Genomic DNA, 22,743 nt, shown 5'->3' on the forward strand with positions numbered 1-22,743 from the left:
CCAGGCCCTTCTGGAGCCTGAACGAGGGCAGGATGTGTGTCTCCACCAAAACAAGGAAGTCTCTGTCCCAGATGTGTAACTTTTATTATCTAGTATATGAGGATCACGAAACACATCTATTTTGCAAGCATGAGCCTTCTGTTTGATGCCAGTGAAAGTAATGAGGGGCAGTTTTAAACGACCTAGTGGCTGTTTGTCTAATATAAATGCAGCTCCCATTTGTGCCCAGGTCCCATTCCCTTCCCCTGGAATTTTTGGTTTTGGGAAACTGAGGTCTGACTTCCATAATTGCCTGAGCAGGGGGAATACACACACTCACGCACACACAGACAGCGCATGTTTGGCACACACAGCTCAACTATCCTTTCATTTCATAATGAGGGGGAAAACTCCAAATGGGCATGAGGGTGTGAGCAGCCCCCAGTGAACACAGACATTATTCCAGGAGCTACAACTTCTCTGTACATACACATGGGCACCATGCTGGCTTTTTGACGGTGTTTTGGTTGGAAATGGGTTTTCAAGGGCTGAAGGCTATCTCCTGGAGGTGATACCGCTGCCTGCTTCAAGAAATTGCAGAAACTGAAGCCAGAGGACTAGTAAGAGTCACTAATTTCTTGAGCAACAGATGCCATTCAGTTAACAGGCTCCATAGGAGCAAGAGCCAGTCATCAGGAACCCTTCGATCGAAGGCTTTTCCAGCTGGCTGAAAATAAGGTGGAGAAGGAAGGATAATGGTCCAGGATAACTTGATAAGAAATAAAACTGATGGAAAAAGGGATTAAGAAACCTTCTAACAGAAAAGTGCCATGTATGTGTGCACATTTTTATGCTGGTGGCATTGCAGAAAGTATTTTTGACTTGTACTGGTCCCAGACCTGCTTCAAGACAATTTCACACATTCTTTGAATGGCGAAGAACAAAATATCTACAGTTATCTGTGAGTAACAGAACTTGAAAAAACAGGGTTTGGTGTTAATTACCAAGGATAGGATGGATTAACTGGGTATATTTGGAACTACATCACTCATTCCCCTAAATCCAACAGCAAAATACATTTTGAGACCAGTTATACTGCATACAGGAACGCTCTCATATAATAGCTATGAGGTTCCTGGAATACTCTTTGCATGAGGAAAAACATTTCTGAAGAAGTAGCTGGCAGGTACATAAAAAATTACTTACATTGCTAAGTGTGGTTGTTGGATCTGATGACACGTTTTAGGCTAACTAGTTTACATTTCTTTTGAAGTGAATTTCCTAGCGACAATGTTTGCACTATTCACCTGCCTCATCAAGGCCTGTTTAGAATACAGTGCTTAATACAGTTTTTAACCCATTATAAAGCCATGCACAGATAATTTAAAATGATCATAACAACTAACAAACACGTAATCAAGGAGCTCTTAAAATGTATTAAAATTCAGGTCTCTTGCTATTAGCAAAACCGCTTCATTAACATATTAAGACAATGTTCATTTGATAATTAGCTTCTGTTTTCTTTGCATCCTGGCAGTTAAATCATCCCTATGAAGCCAGAGCGGAAAAGTTTATGCTTCTACAAGGTGTCTTTGGTGGAGTCTAGGTCGCCACCTCATAATTTTTAATCAACTTCCATGTTTTCTTCTTCTTGTACTCTGTTTCTGAAATGTTGCTGATTAAAGACCACTTCCACAGAGAAAGAGGGAGTTTACAGCTCTCAGGGCTCAAAACAAGGAAAACGATGGGTGCATTTTCTCCCTTGGACTCATGCTACTCTGGTAACATAGAGCTCAAGGGAAAATCTTGGGAATTCCTTGCGAATGCCCTCCATGGCGCACTTGTGCCCCATGTAATGCTCAGAGCCTGGCAGAGAAGAAAAACTGAGCCAAAGTCCACAGGGTAGGATCATTGTTCTCCATCCTTTCCCTAATCACTAGTTATTCATTCCAAACAGTATTTTTCAAGAAAAAAAAAAATACTGTAATTTAAAATATATTTGAAAATATTTCAATCCCAAGAATGAGCATTTTATTCCCGATTTTTTTCCGACTTCAAATGTCAGCTACATCTGCTGAGACACCTCTGAGCTGCACATGCAATGTCCCATATGTGCAGATTGTTCCCACTGCAGCAATAGTTAATGGAAGTAGCTTATTTATAGTGAAGAAAAAAAAGAGCATGGATTATTTACATGAGACTGCTCCAGCTCACACCCCAGATGAAATTTAGCATAGATGAACATTAAGTGATGCACATTAAAAACAAATCACCCTACGATAATTTCACATATAATATTATGGGTTCAGAGATGACTACTCAGGAATGGAAGACTGTAACAGGTAGTCCTATGAAAATGCCATTTCAATGTTTAGTAAAGGAAACAATGTTAAAAATGCCAAGGAAAGGAAAAGAAACCAAACAAGAAATATAATACCATTGTATAAAATCATTGTATATATGTATCCTGAACACTATGTACAGTTCTGGTTACCCTTCTCAAAAAGGACATAGCAGAACTTGAAAAAGTTCAGAGAAGGTTGGCACAAGTATGAAATTGCTTCCCTACAAGGGGGGGCATCTTCAGCCTGAAAAGAAATAACAGAGGGAAGATATACTGGAGGTGTATAAAGTCGTGAGTGCCAAGGAGAGGACAAATAGAAAGTGATGATTATCCTTCCCACAGTACAAGAGCAAGGACACATCCCACGATGGTGGCAGGTGGCAGATTATAAACCAACAAAAAGGACATGGTTCTCCAAAAACCATTGTTAAGCAAAATAATTCTTTATCAAAAGACATTGTGGGCATCACTGTGGGCATTAAAACTGTGCATGAATTCAGGGAAAGACTAGAAAAGTTCAAGTAACAGAAACTCATCAAAGATTCAATACCTTGTCTGGCTCATGAAATCTCTGAGCCAGAGTTGCTGGAGATTGGAAGGTAATTTTGGAGAAGCATCACTCTATGTTTTTCTCTACCCTCTTGCTCTCCTCCAGATACCCACTGTTGGCTGTTATAAGGTATTGGCTAGGTGGACCTTTGATCTGACTTAGCACTGAAGTTCTTATATTCTCACAATCTTGTATCAGCTGAGATTCTGCTCTGGGAAAGCCCTTGAGTTTTGTCAGAGATATCTTCAGACAAATGACTAGATCTGTCCAGATTAACAGAAATCCAGTAGAGCCACCGGAGAGAAGAAGATGCAGTACATTTTCCAATCACTGATCTTCATCTTTCTTTGTTCAGACCACTTCGTATTACTGGTTTGGATACGGGCTATAATAATGAAGCGATAGGACAGTGTCATTGATGTCTTCTCATTATTGGTGATTTTTTAAATTAGATTTTTGTTTCAATTTTTTATTGTTAAATTACATGCACTGGGTTGCAGAAACCCCCACAAAACTACTTTCATCCTACCACATCCACTAGTGCAGACACTGACTGAAATGAATAGGGAAAAGGTTGTATCTTTTCGTAGATATGGATGCAGAAGCCAGATGTCAAGCAGATGTGTTAGATAATCAGTGTTTGTATCTTTTACCTTAGAAAGTACTCATCTCTGCTTTGATATCAAGGGCAGCTGGAGAAGAATATCCTTTTCACCCACCATTTGTTTCTGAGATGTGGGGGAACAGCACTCACAGAAGACAACAACCAAGGAAACAGCACAGGGGTGCATGAAAAAAAGAACAAAATCTTTAACCTGATGATATGTTCTCTTCCTTTCTCCTACTGCATCACTAGGAGTCCTAAGAGGTCATTTTCTTCCCTCTTCCACAAGGTTTTCTCAAAGCCTTGCCGAGGGACTACAACACTTCCCAGGGCATGGAACCAGCCTTCCCTGGTCTGCTGCCAGCTCCCTTTGCAGTGCCCTGCGGGGACCAGCCTGGCCACCTGCTCCTGCCCAGCCCAGACCGTTAAAGAAGGTCTCAAATCAGCAAGGGACACCCTCTTACCACTATGTTTATGAGAGCAAACTCTTTTCTTTTTCTACATTTTGAGCAATTTTAGCAACTGAGCTATTGCACAGTTGTCCCTGTTTCTGAAGGAACCTGGACTTCAGATGGGAGGAGCTGAGTAAGGTGGATCCTGGGGGGAGTGGAGGCGAGTGTCTAGAGAGAGGAAAGCACTTTGGCAAAGCAGCACAAACTCCAGCAAGTCTTTGCCTCCCATGTGTTTTCTGGCGGTGCCATTTGTGAAACCTACCGGCTCCTGTCTATTTATGAAACCAACCGGCTCCTGGTTGCCTTCATGACCACGAGATGTTTGGACCCACTGCCATCGCCTTTGGCGGACCAATTCAGATTCATCAGGTGGTACCCATTAGCACTGAGGTACGCACAGTGTGTTACTAATAAGGCAAGTTTCAGGTAACTTTTGGCAATTTCAGCTGGCATTTGGAATGCAGTAGAACAAAGACTTTCCTCCATCTAAAAATGCAAAATACTTGACCTTGGCTCTAACAGAGCTTTGCCAGATGCTGTGATATATTTAACCTTCACTTTCAGAGTTTCAAAAACTAAGTCTTGAGGTGTTGAAAGCCCTGGTTTTTAATGGATGTGAGAGATGTTTTTTAATGGAAAGTGAGAGAAAACGGCAAATCAGCCACCGAGAGGGCTCTGCCGAAAACTGCAGCTGCATCAGTGTGACTGGGTAAAAAAAAAATGTTTTTAAAACAGAAACTGCTGATACGGCTTTTGGTGAAGCCTCTGCAGCAGCTGTGATGGCTTTTAACTTAGAGTTTTCAGTGGGGAAAAGATATTTCTTGCGTTGTCATTTTGATGAATAACACAGGCGGGTTTCAAAATGTCAAGCCAGGTTGAGGAGCAGATGTAAGGTTAGCTATGCCTTGGACTGATCTGAATAGCAGGGGCTGAGCAGTTTGCTGGGGGTGGTAAGGACAGGGAACACAGAGGCTGTCAGTCCTCCAGTGCCAGTTAGCTTCAGCACAAGCTGATGCTGGTGTTGGGTGGCAGAGGTGACACTCAGGAAGATATCTCTGAGCAGCTGCCTCCCAGGGATGCCAAGGTACCACATGGGGAGAGCAAAGCGAAGAAGTACATGTCAAATGTGAGAAGCTACCTGGTACCTCAGAGCATGGACATCCTCTTCCTCACACGGCAGAACTGCTCAGCCTCTCAACGCTCCACACAGGAGAGGATGGTTCTGGAGCATAGTATTGCAGGGAATCTCTGCAAAAGGAAGATTACATCTTCCAAATCAGAGTCTCCTTTTGTGTAAAAAAGAGACAGCAAAGCAATTGGTTTCAGGCACCATGGCTCTGGATAAAAATCTGCTCCTGGGAGAAGAATGGGCTGAGAATGCTTCTGCCAAAAGCTGACTGAAGACAAAATGTCTTTGTGAAAACTTCTGGGTTTAAGGAATGAACATTTTCAAAAAGAAATAAATTATTTCTGAACTTCTGACTAGCTTTTCTTGAATGTTTCCTAAGGAGAAGGAAAGGAACCTGCAGCTCATGGGTGGTTCGTATTGATCTCTCAAAAAGACCCTGGATTTTCACCCTGGGAACAGAAACACCCCCAAGAGGGGACACTTCTATGCTTGAATAGCTATTCTCTGTCTGAGAGCACTGGCAGTAATCCTTTCTTTCTTTCTTTCTTTCTTTCTTTGAATATGTAAGTTTAGCAAGAATTGCAGTAGGGATATGCTACTAGAAAATACAATTCAGTTTTTCAGAGATAGTAACCTTGAACCCACTCTGTTCCCCTACTAAAACTCATTAGAATTATGATTTGGGATTTGTTCCTGCGTGAGCCAGGGACCAGGAGTCCATAATAAATTTCTGCAAGCAACATTTTATTTTCTCCTATCCTTTCAAATTCCCTTCCTTGCTTCCCATGCAAGAATCCTAGCCCTGCAGGCAGCTGGTGGATGGAAGCAAGAGTGTGGCCACATCAACAGTGCTGCATGCCAATGGCAAAAGGGAAAGATTTGCCAGAGACTGGTAAATGCCAAGGACACACATCACTGTACCAAAGGCAGCAAGTATCCTTTGTCAGTTGCTGCATTAATAGATGTTAATGCTCCCACTGCCAGACCTGCCCTTTATTGGCAGCTTGTTGAAATAAGAGAATAGATCTATTGGAGCAGGTGTTCATTCTCGATGAGAGGAAAATGAAACATGGGCTCTGGCTCTGGTTCCCGTTTGGAAGACTCTGGAGATGGTTTTTCACATTCCTGTGCTTTGTAAGTGTTTATAGGAATAGGAAAAGCAATGCACCACTGAAGATCAATGGATATCATACGAGACCACTGACTGACCAAACCCAAGACACCCTCCCTGAGTCAGTGCTGAGTCTTTGATGCTAAATTGAGCATTGTGCTGTGTAAGATGCTTACATTTAATGTCTTTAGTCAGTATCTTTGTTTAGACCATTTTTTCTAAGTCATTGAAGTGACCTCACTAATGTTGTGGTTTAAAGCCCAGAAGGCAGCTGAGCACCATCCAGTCACTCACTGATTGCTCCAACCAGTGGGATGAGGGAGAGAATTGCAAGGCTAAAAGTGAGAAAACTTGTGGTTGAGTTAAAGACAGGTTAAAATTAAAAAAACCCAAACCCTACAGTAAGGAGAAAAAGAGGCAACACCCAGAAAAACAAGTGATGCAAAAATCCCAGTTGCTCACCATCAAATGACTGGTGCCCAGCCAGACCCTGAGCGGTGGCAGCCCTGGCCAACCTCTACCCCCACCTCCCCAGTTTTATTGTTGAGCATGACATCATATGGTGTGGGATACCTCTTTGGTCAGCTGGGGCCAGATGTCCCAGCTGTGTCCCCTCCCAGTTTCTTGTGCAGCCCCAGCCTGCTCACTGCTGGGGTGGGGTGAGCAGCAGAAAAGGCTTATGCGCTGCACCAGCACTGCTTGGCAGTGACTGAAGCATCCCTATGTGATCGACACTGTTTTCATCACAGATCCAAAGCATAGCCCCATACAAGCTACTAAGAAGAAATTTAACTCTATCCCAGCCAAAACCAGTATAAATAGTCACACCTTTGTGGTCTGAAAATCTTGAAAGGACTGCTTGGATCTGGGATAGAATTTCCATTCCTTCCTATGGGGCTGAGCAGGAGCAGGGTTATCTCTGCTTCCTGTGTGACACCCCTGAGTTCCTTTTCATCTCTGTCTGGCTTGACAACTAAATTAGGCCGCCTGACATCTGCTCAGAACTTCTTCCAGCCAGATATCCAGATCTGAAAAGGTCCAGTTTCCCAGGCTCCAAGGTTCACAAGGTTTATTTTCCTTCTCTAATTTCTTTCCTGGAAAACTGGCAGCAAAAGATTTGAAGCCATGCTGGGTTTTTCCTGGGTGCTTGGAAAAATAAGCAAGAAGATGGAATGATTTTCCCTGCACAGAGTAGAGAGAGAGACTTGAGGACCTTGAGGACTCATACCCTCTGTTTGCCCTAGGGGACAAACCATTGACATTGGGATCTGAAACCACCTGACGTAAGTCTTGCTGTGGTGGAATCAGGGATCAGAGCAAAATGAATAAAGCTGGAGCTAAACGCAAAAAGGATTTATGGAACCTGCTCTGCTACTGCTGCAAAGCTCAGAGAAAAAAAAAACAAAAACAAAAAACCAAAACAATTTTCCCTGAAATTGCCTACCATCTGTGTACCTGTTTCACTAACATACCTCAATAAAAAATCAGGCAGCCTGTGGTTAAGATCTCACTGGACTATATGCAAGGGTTTCCATGGATTTGCTTTAATATTTGGTGGGGTTTGCAATGCTCAGTAGAATGAACTGGATTTCCCTAGAATTTTTCAGGTTATAAAACACGAACTGAACAAGGGCATAATTTGATTAGGCTCATTGCTTTGAAATTATTTCTTTCCATACTGTCCATTCTGACTGGACACAGATTTGATTCTCGTTGTTTTTTATTTTACCCTGATTATCTTCTATTTTACCCTGATTATCTTCTTTTGCCTGCTGCTTGAAGGTTTTATATTATGAGAAATCTTCCTGAACAACAGAAGTTTGAGGTGCGATCCTGTCAGAGACTAGCAAAATAAGTCATATTTTGGTTAACAAGCTAACTTCCCTTGTATGGGTAATCTACCTTTCAGAAAAGAACCCTGGACATTTGTGCCACTGCCAACACCAAAAGTCCAAAAATTTAGGATCAGTCTCTCCAAAATCTCTAAGCTGCCTTCAGAAGATGAACTTGTTAAAAATAGGAAATCCTCAGCTCCTTTTCTGCCTGTTACTCTTTCACCCTTACATGTTCTGTTAAGCTTTCTGTCCTTTGCAGGTGTGAGAGTAAGAACCTTGCCTTAAGAAGATAAAAGAAGACTGAACTGAGACAATTATACATTTAAAGAGACCTTGGGGTCTCTGCAAAACTCCAGGTATCAGAGGGCTCATGTTAGGATGATGCTGAGAGTCTGAATTCTTTATTCCAGATAATGGAAAAAGCAATATGGGGGTTGGGGTTGGGGAAGTGGGGAAGGAAACTCATTATCTTTTCCTCTCCTGTGGCAGACTGTAGCTGGACTTGAGACAAGTGTGCGGCTGCCTACAGCAAGCTGAAATAAACGCACCAACTTGATGAACGACACTTGGCATCAAGCTCCCAGTGTATTAAGGTCTGTAGTCAGCTCTTTGCTGCTTGCAAGACCAAGCTCTGCAGCCTCAGGGCGCTCCTTGCAGACCCGATGGCTCCTTCTCCCAGTGACAGTTCCCACTAAGCAGTCAAGATCTGATTGAAATCTAGCCGGGCAATCAGTAGCACAGAAGCAGAAACCATCTTGGTGGTGTTTGGACCTGTCCCTGAAACGTGATTTGAAGATGAGAGCAGAGACCTTTGATCTGGGCGGGAAGCAGGAGCAGAAGGCAGAGCCCCCTGGGGCAGGAGCAGCCAGTGTTTTGCTTTTGGGGTGCTGGAGAGCAGGTTGGTATCAGGACACGTGCTGTCCATTCCTTCCTTTCTGATTTCCTTTCTTTCTTTTTCCCTCCTCTCCTGACATTCACCTTCTGCCCCTTAGCCCTGTGTGCCCGCTCTACTGTGCAGGCTGCTCCGACCCCTGGCACCCTCCCGCAGGATTTGCCCCACCATGTCTCCCCTGCACCCTCCAGGTGCTGCGCAGGCTGGCTGGCCTTTGAACTCTCAACAAATGTATTTATTGGAAGTACAGGTGAAGGAAAAGGATTAGGAGAAAAACTGGCTCCTTCTTTATCCTTCTGCGCTGAACAGGGTAGGAATTGAGCCCTAAGATTTTGGGAACCTTTGTTTCTGATGCATTGTGCTAGGTTTTGAACACGAACCTGGATGAAATTCCACTGATGACTGTTTTTCCCAGCACGCTTGGGAGCAATATGAGGCCAGTATAATGGCATCCACCATGGCTGCATGAGCACTGCAGCCCCATGAACGTGTTTTGATCCCCTCCCTTAGAAAGGGTTTTACTTGAGGCCATAATGCAGCCCTTAATGGAGGAAATGATGCAAACATCCTTTAAAATAGTTAATGTTATATAATGGTTTCAAGTAAAGCTTACGATTATGTGATAGAACAAAAAAAAAAAAAAAAAAAGGACAATATCTTTCTAGTACAGATTATCTTAGCTTGTCTATGAAATTCTACACTTAGCAGAAGACAAAGAAATTAGAAGTGCATGTGCACACCAATGTTCATCAACATGTACCAGACTTCAAGTTTTACAGTCCAAACTAGAGATGCCAATGCATACACACAGAATGAACAAAATGGCAGTGGTAACCCCCAAACAGACATTTTTGCAAAAAGAGCCCTAAACCAGCACCTAAGTGAGGTCAGAATTTTTTTACTGAAACATAAGGATCTTATAATTAAACACAAAAAACAGTACTTCAGATTTCTCTCTGACAAGAAAGCAATGACCTCTGGATACCAATGTACGGCAAGAAATAGTATTTAATACTGTAGGAATATTACCTTTTATTGCAAAGGCTGCTTGAATCATTTTGTAAAGCCAACATCATGAACTAAACATACAGAGAAATAAAGATTTTTTTCAAGAAACATAAAATTTCTATTCCTTCATATTATTACAAAAGATGTGAAAAACAACATGTTCTGGCTTTAAGTATCAGACTTACATTTTATCTTTTGTTATCACTTACAATAGCAGTGCTGCTTGAATACCCAGCCATATCAAATGTAAGTTATTTGTATATCTCCATCCTCTCAGGGAATCTTGACCTTGAAATTGAATAAATATGTAACATGTGTATTGGGTTTGCGTGTTCATAGTTAACACCACCAATGCTAAAAACCATAGACATTGAACAAAAACATGCAGAAGATGAGCTTGTGCAGTGCTATTTGACTCATTGTTGCAAAATGAGAAATTACAGTTTAAATGTTTTGCTGTCTTTGAATGACCCTCCATTTGTAATTGATTCAGCTCAACAGACTGCAACTCTAACACCATTGAGATATGGAACTTATTTGTCCCATCTTTAGAGTATGCTTCAGTCACTCTACCAAAATCGAATGCACAGGATGGGACCTTCTCTGAGTGCTTTGCTAATGTGCCACATTAACTTAGAGTCTGAGATAACTGAGTATTCAGGCTGAGATCTTTAAAAATCCATCAGGAGTAAACAAACCATATTTAGCATTTTTTTACCAGCTCCATAAAAGGAAGCGGGTTATACATAAACCAAAGCCCATAAATAAGCCCACAATGCAAGAAATAAATGGAAATCCCTTGAATGACTACTTGAGGCAACTTTGAAAATTCCCGACAGGCCACTTAGATAACAATCCTTAAGGTACCTGCATTGATCACCAAGGACATTATCAGCTGCAGTCAGACTGGTAACCCTTGAGGAGTGAGGATTTTTGACATGAAGATTTGACAGCCATAGCACAGACCTCCGATGGCAGGAGAGTGGGGTAAAAAAGTTATGGTACACAACACAGGTCCTTCCTTTTGCCCGGTGTGAAGGTGGACTGTAGCCTTAAAGATACCCAAAGACAACAGACATCAACCTTATGTTTATGCAAGATGAAGTAAGCAAGGTTTGGAGTCAAGGGACCATATCATAATAAGCTTGACCCCTAAAAGGTGTAAAAGGCCTATCCGAAATCCTGCCTGCTGTCACCGATGAAGAGGATCCCAAGAGATGTAGTGAGGACTCAATAGCCAGTCTTCTTTATCTTCCCAGTCACACAAAATTGATCCTGGGGACACATGCACCGTTGTTCTTGCCAGTATGTGGGTGTGAGAACAAGAGCAAGTGAAATCTGTGGGAGAAGGAGCATGAGAGACAGCAGTCAGTTTTCTTTAAAACAAATATCATCCTGGCTTCCAAAAGGTCTAGAATTGTGTTTTGTTACAGTAATTTTCTTCAAGAGCACTAACACATGAGTTATAAATTAGCTGTTGGACTGAAATGATAAGCACTAATGTGACAAGCTGGGGAAGGTGCCTAGAGGGTTCTTACAGAGACCGAAGCTAGCTCTGATTTTATTTAATATCTTTAGCGTGATTAGAAAAAAAGAAGATTAGAAACACACTGATGGCATTTGCAGGTGATTCTTCCTTGGGAAATGTTCCCATCCTTCACTGGGGACATCATTTTATACGGATGTATAATGTGAAAGGACTAAAGGAGTCTGGGGAGATAGAAATAAAAACACAAGATTGAACTAGGAAATATAGAAGGTGCAGAATCTGGAGGGAGGAAGGAAAGCCCAGAAGAAGGCTATTCTATGGGCATGATGAATCATATTGTCCTCCTTGATGCTGAAAACATTAACACTGGACAGAAAGTACTCACTGAAACTTGCTGTTCAACAAATACTTCTTATGCTATATGACTAATGAAATGCTGCAACTGTCTAACTGATGTTGTGAACAGCGGGAGGGCCATCTAAGCTAGGAAAAAATGTGCTAATTAAGAAGTAAAAACTCAGGAAAGGAATCTTATTTTTTAGGTTTGCATTCTCATTTCAAAGAACAGGTAAGAAGAGTGGGAGGATAGATGTGAGTTTTCACAGCAATATACCACACCAGTTAATATAATTTCAAAAGCTACATTGCTATTAGATGGAGGGGGAAAAAAGGAGGTAAGGAAGCTTTGAATAAAGGCATGTGAGTAAAGGCAGTGAGTTTCAATCGTGAGCAAAGAGGCAGAGATGAGCAGGGAGAAAGGACCGCGGGGCTAGCATTTGGGTCCTTGGGCAGTTTAGCTCTGAGAAAGAGAATTTCAAAACGCTACTGTGGCCCACCACCAATCATTGTGCAAGGATGCTGGTGATGACAAAAAAACCCTAGATTCCATACACCTACCTGGAGATACCTATATGCAGGTTTCTGCTCAGAGACAGCTATATAGACTGCTTTTTGTAGGTCATACAAGCAGGCAAGTATTCCTAGGGTGAGTCAACTCCTTACAATGTAGGTGTGTAAAACAGGGCAAAACAGGACATGTGTAGCATAGAAGTGTGTCAGAGTACTCATGGCTAGAAGTGATGGAATAATTTACATGTGTGAATAAAAGCAGCAGCTTGTGTAGAAAGAAAAAAGTAGTTTTAACATTGGAAAAATTGAAGGGGGGCAAACCCTCAGGAGAAGCAATGAAAAACCCATACAAGACAAGATAAAGCATTGGAAAAGGAAGAATCAGTCCTCCACTGTTGGAGCTACACTACTGGGTGTAAACCACACAGCCGAGTCAGACACGGATGATGGTGATCATGCTGTCCGATGGAGGGTCTGCTGCACTGGGTTCTGGCTGCCCCTGTGTCCTGGTTTCAGCTGGGATAGAGTTAGTTTTCTTCTTAGTAGTTAGTACAGTGCTGTGTTTTGGCTCTGATGTGAGCACAATGCTGATAGCACACTGATGGTTTTAGTTGTTGCTGAGTAACGTTTGTACTAAGTCAAGGACTTTTTGGTTCCTTGGGCCCTGCCAGCCAGAGGGCTGGAGGGGCACGGGGCGTTGGGAGGGGACGCAGCCAGGACAGGTGACCTGAACTAGCCAAAGGGCTATGCCATACCGTATGGTGTCATGCTGGGTATATAAACTGGGGGAAGAAGAAGGAAGGGGGGACATTTGGCATTATGGTGTTTGTCTTCCTGAGTAACCGTTACGCGTGACGGAGCCCTGCTTCCCTGGGGATGGCCGAACACCTGCCTGCCCGTGGGAAGTGGTGAATTAATTCCTTGCTTTGCTTTGCTTTGCTTTGCTTTGCTTACGTGTGAGGCTTTTGCTTTACCTATTAAATTGTTACCTGAACCCTCGAGTTTTACATTCCTTTCCGATTCTCCTCCCCATCCCCCTGGGTGGGGGGGAGTGAGCAAGCGGCTGCGTGGGGCTTGGTTGCCGACCAGGGTGAAACCACGACACCCTGCTCCAGCCAGCTTATCAGCTTCAGCAGAGCAACAGCCTCTCAGGAGGCCAATGAAGAAGTGAGGTGGTGGCTAACAAGCATGATGAGGTGGAGACACTAGCCTTTGAGGCTAGTAAGCTCGTTCAGATCCCCTCAGGAATTTTGGTTCTCTACTCCAATTAAAAAGGAGACAATTCAGTCAAGTTGTCTGCCTAGCCCTGTTATTTTGTGCAATTCACACATGGATAATATCAAGAAAACTGGTACTGCATTTTCCAGCAAATTTACTGCTCATTAAAATTATATATTTGAGCGAGTGGAAATGGCAGAGTTCAAGTTTGTTTTCTCTTACTCATGATTCATCTAGAAGTACACAAATAAATTAGGCAGTCACAAGAGACCATTGGAGCTACCAGATGCAGTGATTAAAGAGTTTCTTAGTCTGGGCTATTGGAGAAAAGAATTGCAAAACTGGGTGATGAGAAGGAGAAATCCGACAAAATATCAAAGTTCACACCTAGCAGGAGGTTGCAAACAATGAAAGAGTACTTTTTTAAAATGAACATTGTCTGTCATCCTATGTTGTGCCACAAAGGTTTAACAATTGTGACAATAGGCTTTGCTTTGTTAAAAATAACTTGTCCCTGACTTTTCTCTCAAGTACTCCTGGAGTAACTACTGAAGTCAATAGTTATATTCCAGCCACATACCCTTCAGACTCCAGCCCTTTGACTCTGCTATGTACATAGATGGAGAGTAAGGAAACCTGCCTTTTTCTGAAGAGAAAAATGAAGCACATGATGTGGAAAAGAAATTACATATGGCAGGAATGAATTTTAAAGACATTATTACCAGAAAGAAACTAACCCTGAAACATGGGAATGTAGATTATTTGAAGTATAAAGCTTGCATGTTCCTCGGTAGGTGGATACTGGAGTTTAATTTATTTGTGTGTGTGTGTGTGTGTTTGTGTGTGTGTTGGAATCAAACACTCAGGGAAAGCTTCAGTCACATCAAGTCAAGTCCCAGAACAATGGAAAAGGCACATTTTTCTCCCAGTGCCCTACAAAAACCTTGGCTCCACAAACAACAAGCAAAAGGAGCATCCTCCCCTACATCCCCACAGCCACCTCTGTTTGTTGCAAGCTGTATTTCACCAGGCTGCTGGCGGGGGTCAGCCATAGCATCTCCTCACCTTGCCACATGCCTTTCAGCTGTGTGGGAGCGAAACCCATTTATGACCCAGTTTTCCAGGCTGAGGACAGCTGAGTTGGAGTAAAGGTGAATGGACACAAGTAACAGGCACCTCACCCGAGGCCATCAGGTGTAACTGTACACTGGGGAGCAGTGGATGCCATGGAGACACAGCTTGCAATCCTCCCTCCCCTCTCCAGCCTGTCTTGGCACGTGGAGCCCTCCTGGCACAGAATGTCACTTCCACCGCACAAATGCCTGGAGAAAAATAACCGTACTTTCTACTTTCCAGACCATTTAGAGGTCCTTTCAACAACTCATGCAGCCATTGAGCAGCCAAAAGAAATCTGTCCTTCTAAAAAGGCTGTTACTCCTACATGCCACTCACTCTTTGACTCCTTTTCTCCCTAGTTCCTCAGTTCCATGGGTTTCTTACAGCAAGTGGACATGCAGCTGGATTTGTAATAGGAACATACTTTGCAACTGTGTGACCTTCATGGTCACAAAACTGTTTTCTCCTGGGCTATGACTTGATCTCCTCAGCTCTCTGGCATCAAACCAGGAGGGAAAATGCAGGTAGATGGCAAGGGAAGGAGGAGGCTTAGCAATAGTAAAGGAAGAGGCAATCACAGAGAGAAGAAATTTAATAACGATTTGACACATTGCATTTAAAGTTAAAGAAGCTAAAAGAATTACCACGTTGTCACTTGCAATGGTGGCCGCTACCAGGTCTCTACTCATTCTCTATGTGTACACAACTCTGTGAGATCAGCAGAAGTCACTTGTGCACATAAAGACAGGAAGGTTTGAAAGTGAAGAGCTTTACCTAGAATTCATTTAGATAACTGATCCAAAGAGAGACACTATAGTGTAAAAAGAATAATGCCCCCTGTAAAACTTGGTGGAAAACATCTCCTCCAGAAAAAAGAGAGGAGAAGGTGTTTACCTATGCACCTCTGGAGCTGTTGACTTGAAAACAAGAAACAAAGAAGCTTTATACTGCAATAGTAAATTTAAGCTGGCAGATGGATTGTGACAGTTTATAGTGTGGCTATGGGTTGTTTTATCCAAAGTATTCCACAATGCTCTGTTTAAAAGTGTTGGCACAGAATGGTCTATTTCCCCAAATAAAAGGATAATATGTATGTCTCATATGGAGACACCTGATTTTCTTTTTCAATAAAAGACCAAAATGCTAGAGGCATCCTTATTCCCTGATGAAGACTAAGCATTTTGGAAGAGCATCTTTTAAAATAAAATTCAATAATACTATAAAAAACACTGAAGGAAACACATATGCATGGAGGGAACAATGGCAAAAAAAGAAAACGCTTTTATTTAATTATTTTTAAACCAGTAGAGACAAGACCCACATCCTTGCCTGCTAGAGCAGTGGCATGCACATTTTCTAACTGAACCTTGGGATGCCACCACAGCCTCCGGGGCTGTATCACAGGTGACCTGCCTGGGAAACAAGGGCCATTGCCCAGCTGGGAGAAGCAGGATTCCTGCCTTTGGCAATGCCTCAGTCTTGCTACAACAGCAATGAATAATGAAGTCAGCTCAGCATAAAGATTATCTGAAGGCTGTCTAATGCAATGGAACAACATGGTTTGGTCAGAATGTACTGCTCAAAAAAGTTTGGCAGTCTAGGTCAGAAAAGTGTCTATAAGTGCAGATGGATAGTGCCTAGTATCTATAGCTGTTTGCCTAAAATTTGATTCTAGCTGTTTTGCAGCTACATCCATCCCCAACTGCATGTCTTCCAGGGCAAGAATCTAAGCCATGCTGAGCTTTGGATACAAAACCTCCAACAGCTAAGATTAAGCCCCTCTTTGACAGGTAACGACTGTGGACACTGATTAGCAAAGGAAGGTCAGACACCTTTCAGTGCCTGGAAAGCAGTCATAACATTCCTGATGCTAAATAAGTCCCAGTTAATCCTGTGTGACTGATTTTCCATTCTTATCCTGATAAACTACGTAAACAAACATCAGTTATTCATACAGGAGGAAAAAGTTTGTGTTAACTACTCAGCTTGTGTGACAGAGCAGGCTTCTGCCAAACATTTGATGTTCAGATGTAAAGTTTGAGAGGTTTTTTCCACAGCTTTCTGCTCCCCGGAATAAAGCACACTATTAGTTTTTTTCATGGGCTTTTCGTTACTCAAACCAATTTTAAGAATTCAGATCGGTTGGGGTTTTTATTTAAATTTGAGATGATTGCCAAGTGAAATTTCTCTCTCTCAGAAGAATTTGATACTTCTCCTGAATCTAGACCATTTATCAAAACATCGGGAGTTCTGGTGAAATTTCTGTCTCTGAAAAAAAACCTTGACATTTGATACTTGCTTTGCTTCCGTATTGAAGTAGAGAAAAGAAGATCTGTGGGAGAGAAAATTCAACTTCTGATAACGTCGGACTGTGATGAACAATACAGCTGGAGATGGCGTCCACCTAAGGAGCTGGACAACAGAGAAAAATGCAGGCAACCAACATCCCTAAGGAGTTTCAATCAGATTTGCTCAAGAGAAAAATATGCCAATTCAGAAAAAAACACATTTTCTGCTGAAAATGATACAGTTTTATCCAGCTTTAAACTTGCAAGCTTTAATTACAGCATAATAGCTACCAATATCTCTTTACCTAGTTAAATGTACATAACTGCAGGAAATATACAATGAAAACATGGGAAGATCAACAAAAGTAGATGAAAGAAATAGGCCTGGTGATTGAAATCCACCCCAGTTCTGATGCTTATTTATAGGTTTGAATATATGAGCAACAATTCTGATTTTCCAGTAACAGTCACTGTATGTCTAAACCCCCTCCTCCAAACTTCTGGGTCACAGATTCCCCTGCAATGCTAGCCCTAATTTGTCTCCAAACCCACTTCCACAAGAGTTTATTCAAGGTCCATGAAGGTGAAGTAGAAGGCCATTTGTCTCTGGCTTCTCTTGCAAAGCCCTACCATGGGCCTCAAGTGGCGTGAAGAGCCGATCTAAGGCTACTGAGTAGTATTAACTTTAAGGGAATAACCACTCTTGTAAGCTAAAGTGCAGCAAGGCACTGAAGTGTGCCCACATGTCAGAATTTCAGGTTCAGGGGAAAAAAAAAAAAAAAAAAGCCATTTTAGTGCTCAAAAGAATATAAACTTCCAAACGACCCCTCACTGAGGGAAGAATGGGAACCTGCTGTACTTGGTTTGTCATCCCCTCGCCTCTCCCAAAGGCAGTTGCCAAAATAGCATAACCACAAGCACGGTGGATGTCAAATCATGTTTGATTCAGCAAAGATTACTTCTACTGAATTCACAGCATCATTTTAGTATGGAGCTTATACATTTACCCATCTACAGAAAACATTTTGTGCTCCACAGGAGGAGGTATTTTTTTGGTTTCTCACTGTGTTTCACGTAGATGTGCCTGACAGCATTTTCTGTGGTCTCCTTAATAGGGGTGTATGGATGTGCATACTGTGTTCTGCAATGTGATTTCTTCCTCCTTTTATAACCGTTTTTATATAAACAGTACTGAATGCCAATTTAAAAAATCACCCACCAAAGCATACCTCTTCTTTTAAAACCAGAGGTAAAGACGCTGTCTTATTAGAAAAGGAAGAGATACCTGAAAATGAAACATTTCTGTGTAGAAGAGGGATCAAAACTGAACCTTATTTTCTAAGTCACCAAGAAAACAAACCATATAAGAATTCAGACCTCTGACCACCTCTGAAGGGGAAAGTTAATGGAAACAGCACCTCACTGGGGACATTACTGCATATCATCACCTAACAGTGACCCTGAGGGAAATGAAACTGGAGAGAAATGGAGCTGCATGCAAGGGAGGTGGAACTGTTCTCATTTCTGAATCTGCAGCAGAATACGCTAATTGGATATACAGCGCAGCAAAATGAATAAATACCAGAGGAAAAATATTTTCAAGCTTTGTGAAGGAATGACATGCAGATTGAGGGAAAGGCAAAGTCCTGCATTTCTAGCCACTTTTGATAAATGCAGGATGCATAATGACTTAGTCACAAAAGGAAAATGTAGAGAAGCCCATCAATTCAAGGGGCTGCATATTCAGCAAAGCATTATGCCATGCAAGGAACAGGCCACAGAGAGCTGAGCATCCAAAATTCATTGAAAAGTTTCTACAGAAACAAGAATTTCACAGAGGTACAACATTTCAGACACCTTTTTTCTTTTGTAATTGCTGTAATTGACAATTTTCCTAGGTATGAAGATCCCGCAGCCTGCATAGCGCTTGCAGGCACTCAGTCTGCTCTGTGCTGTGTAGGAAGGTGCTCAGCTGTGAGGCTGGTACCTGCACACAAGCTGTCCCACAGCCTCTGCCACCAAAGCCAGCTCTTGCCAGTACACTGCCAGCGGTGGCCAGCAGCTGAAAGCGGGGTAGGAGGAAGAGTTGTGTGGCTGAGGAAGGATTAGGAAGCTTATGGCTGGCATCCTAGGGCCGAGGGAGGGTTGATGAGAGGCTAGGGAGCTGGAGGTGGGACAGGACGAGGCGTACGGCTGGTACAAAGTTGGTGCTGGCAGCCACCATTGCTGTCAGGAGCCCTGGTCAGCTGCCAGCCCTGCCAGCAGCAAGGGTTGCTGCTGCAGCGAGCAATACCCAAAGCAAGATCTGTTTGGAAACCCCTGCTTCATGTAATATGTATTTCCATTTGATATTTCCAGGTTGCATTCAGGACAAAGCTTTTTTACTGAAAAAGCACCAAAACGCAATAATGAAAAGCAAGTACTCGTTGATAGGTTTTGCAGTGCAAGCTTTAAAGGCTGTAAGTACCAGAGACTCTTCCCACTGAATTTAAATGCAATCCTTCTTTCTCACCCTGGGGAAGTCCTGGGCCACAGGTGGCCAAGTGGCAGGATGACCCCCTGCCTGAGGCAATGGCAGAGTGCACAGGCTCCCGTGGCACAGCCTGCAGCCCTGTTTGCAGCCCCACAAGGAGGAATGGAACCACTGTGTTGCTGCTGGGCCACCCCGACGTTTTTCTTCTCGACCTGTTTTTTAGCGGCTCTGTAGCCAGTGCAGGCACAGGGACCACTGGGGGCTTCATTTACCTGCAGCATCGAGCTGCTCTGGCTGTGCAATCCCGCCTCAGCCTCAACAGCAAACTGTGCCAGCTGTGCTGCTGGACGGGGCGGTGCAACAGGGTAGGCAGTAGGGGGATTTGCCTCCATTCCTTAGGCAAAACAGGTTGCTAGAAGGACATGCTGATGGCATTGGACCCCCCTGTTTCCCATATGACCATGAGCTAAATCTTTGCCTCTTATGCCATGTTAAAATGGGCATAAAATGCTTCCTTCTTTCACCCTAAGACCTCTAATATTCACGGAGTGTTTTGAGATCCTACAGGAAAGATGGGGTGGAAGTGTCAAGTTCATTCACCTATAAAGTTTGTGTCTCACAGCTGGACAAATCTGTGATGCTCTCCCTGCCTTCTGGCAGCTTCCCAGGGCATGTAGAACCCGAAGCTGGCACCCCTGTGGGGTGGCAGAGCCAGCACAGCAAGTATTGCACGCAGATGTCAAAGTGGCTTTCCTCCTTGGTCCTGTGTTAAGTGCTCACTGAATGAGTTTGACTCCACAGACTCAAGGACAGCCAACTCAGGTTGCTTCCTCCAATACTAATATGTAAACAAGTTACTCACTTGTTTTTTTCAGTTAATGTTATTCAGAGACAGTAAAATGCTGTGGAGTATTCATTCTGGTTCCAGTTGTGGAAATAGAGCATGTATAATTACCAATGTGGGTAGCAGTCCATCTCATAGCCTTACTTATGACAGCGAAGGATATTATCTCATTATATCAGCTTAGCAGTCTTCTTTCCCTGGAATTTGAAATAAGCAAGGCACATAAAGGAATGATGAAACAACTAATTATAAGGGACATTATTTTAAAAACTGAACAGTAGTCAAAATCCATTAATGGACTATTTTACATCATTAAACTACTTCCAAGAAAGTATCTAGGCTTTTTCAGCATAAACATTTCTACATTGAAAATGTAACTTGAACCTAACTCTATGGTTAGCTATTTTTTGAATGAGTATAATATGTGCTTTCATTTATGACAGGGCAAAGATGAGTGAAATTTTTAACTTCATTATATCTATCATCCAAAGTAATTTAGAAGATAGTCCTACTACATGGAGACTCTTCTGCACTAGAATGCTAATAATGACTAATGTCTGAGGAAACAGAAAATAGAGTTGCTAGCAAGGACTTGTTTTAGCACATGTTTTAGGATTTTTATTTGAATAGAAAGTACTGTTCTAATTCAACGGCAAAATACTTCTGGACCTTTGAAAATTTCTTGGGTGCATCTTTTTTTTAGTTTACAATACAAATAGCCTTTGGTTTTGTTTTCCAACTCTCGGTCCTTCAACCCAACTGAACCTCAAGCTAAACCTTATTCTTTTCTTCTTCCTAAAGGAAAGGTTCTGCAGGAACCTTCTTTCTTCTGCAGGAAGAAAGGTTCTGCAAGGCTGAGCCCATCTTTTGTTTTATCTGTGAAGCATTCTGGTCAGCACTCAGTTGCAAGTGGAACTGTGATACCCATTCCCTAGAAATATGAGAGCCAAAGAACCCTGCTCAATTCAATTACATGTCCAAAGGGAAACAGAGGAAGATTTGGACATCAGCTGATTATAATACGAGCAGCTCATTTAGGAGCAGCTCTGCTCTTTACGTTGCTGCAGGAGCGAGCAAAAAGTCCCTTTCCAATTGGGTCCTTTCTTTGCCAGGTTACCGGTTCTTCTTGGGAGAAGAAACATTTTGATGAACCCTTTTCCTCACCTTCCTTGGCAAGAAAAACATCCTGGCAGAGCCCACACTTTGCTCTCTGCAGCTTATATAAACAAACATATTTGGCAGAATGAATGCCAGAGAGTGAAAATCATAGAATCGTGTGAGCAAGGATGTGGGGTACATGCAGTAACAGAAAAGCACAGACACCCATTGCTCCTAGTAGTAATTCAGTATTGCAAACAGTTGTAATTCACTATTGCCTGTCTCCATTTCTTGCACAAAATAGAGGACCTTAGCTTCCATAGCAATCTCTGGCAATACAGGTGCTGTTGGTGTTGGAGAGAGAGAGACACGTATGCTGGTTTTACAGCACTCTTTGAAAGATACAGCATTGCAGGGCAATCCAGCTGACGGAGCCTCATTTGGCCTCCAGGATGTCTGGCCCATCACTTCAGAGGCAGTGAGAGCTGTTGTCAGGGTAGTGAAATTCCTTCCCTGGCACACAGCTCTCAGGGCCTGAGCAGGGCTTCCCTGCCATGTGCGCCATGCATACATCCCACTGTACAATGAACTTCTGAGACCCTGTTTACAGCAGGAAACTCTTGAAAGAGTGGTACCTAGAAACCGAACTAGCTGAAACTGGTAACTGAACTGAACCCTTTCCTGGCAAGAGGAATGCACCTGTTACATCAGTGCCCTGGGCCATATATATGTCAGTAGCTGGTTAACAAAACCCAGGCCTGGAAACAATGCTGCAGAGTGTATAGCTTTGTTAATGGGTTTGGTAGCAGGACCAATAAAGTTCATTGTTGAGTTTCCCTACAAATGGCTTCCTTTGTGCTGCAGCTTTTTACGTCAGCTTTTAGCTAGACCTACCAGTTGTACTAGCCAGACTGAGGGCATGATCTTCCCAGAGACTCTGGTTCCCATGAAGTGAAAAGGCGACTTCTGAAACATCCCTAGAATTGCCCTTGGGCTTCTGAAATGGTCCTCTTTGCCTAGGAAACCTCTGTGTCTTCTCTCCCTGGAAAGGAACAGAAGAAAATCAAGGCAGAGTGAATCGTGATTATTTTTTTTTAAGACTCAGGAGAAATGTTGGTTTTAAGGCTCACGTGAGAAATAAACAAATCCACCTGCCTCTCCCAGTGGGCAGTTGGGTCAGCCTGGCCCTACCAGCTCATGTCTCAGCTCTGCCATGGGGGCTTCAGCCCCTGATGGCACAGCAGATTCATGCCCCACACTCAGAGAAGAGCATGGGGCAGCCAGGCAGCCCCTGCAGACAGGAGGCTGAGCTCAGCCCTCAAGGGATGTGCTCACGGGCTGCAGGGTCAGGGTGAGGAAGGGGCAGAGTTGTTCCCAACAGGCGGGTTTTGAGAATCTTTTGTGTATGTGACCATGAACTCTCAAGAGCACATCCTGAAACTGTTTGATTGTACTGCTCAAAAG

This window comes from Falco punctatus (genome assembly GCF_963210335.1).
Source record: "Falco punctatus genome assembly, chromosome: 7".
Classification (NCBI taxonomy): domain Eukaryota; kingdom Metazoa; phylum Chordata; class Aves; order Falconiformes; family Falconidae; genus Falco; species Falco punctatus.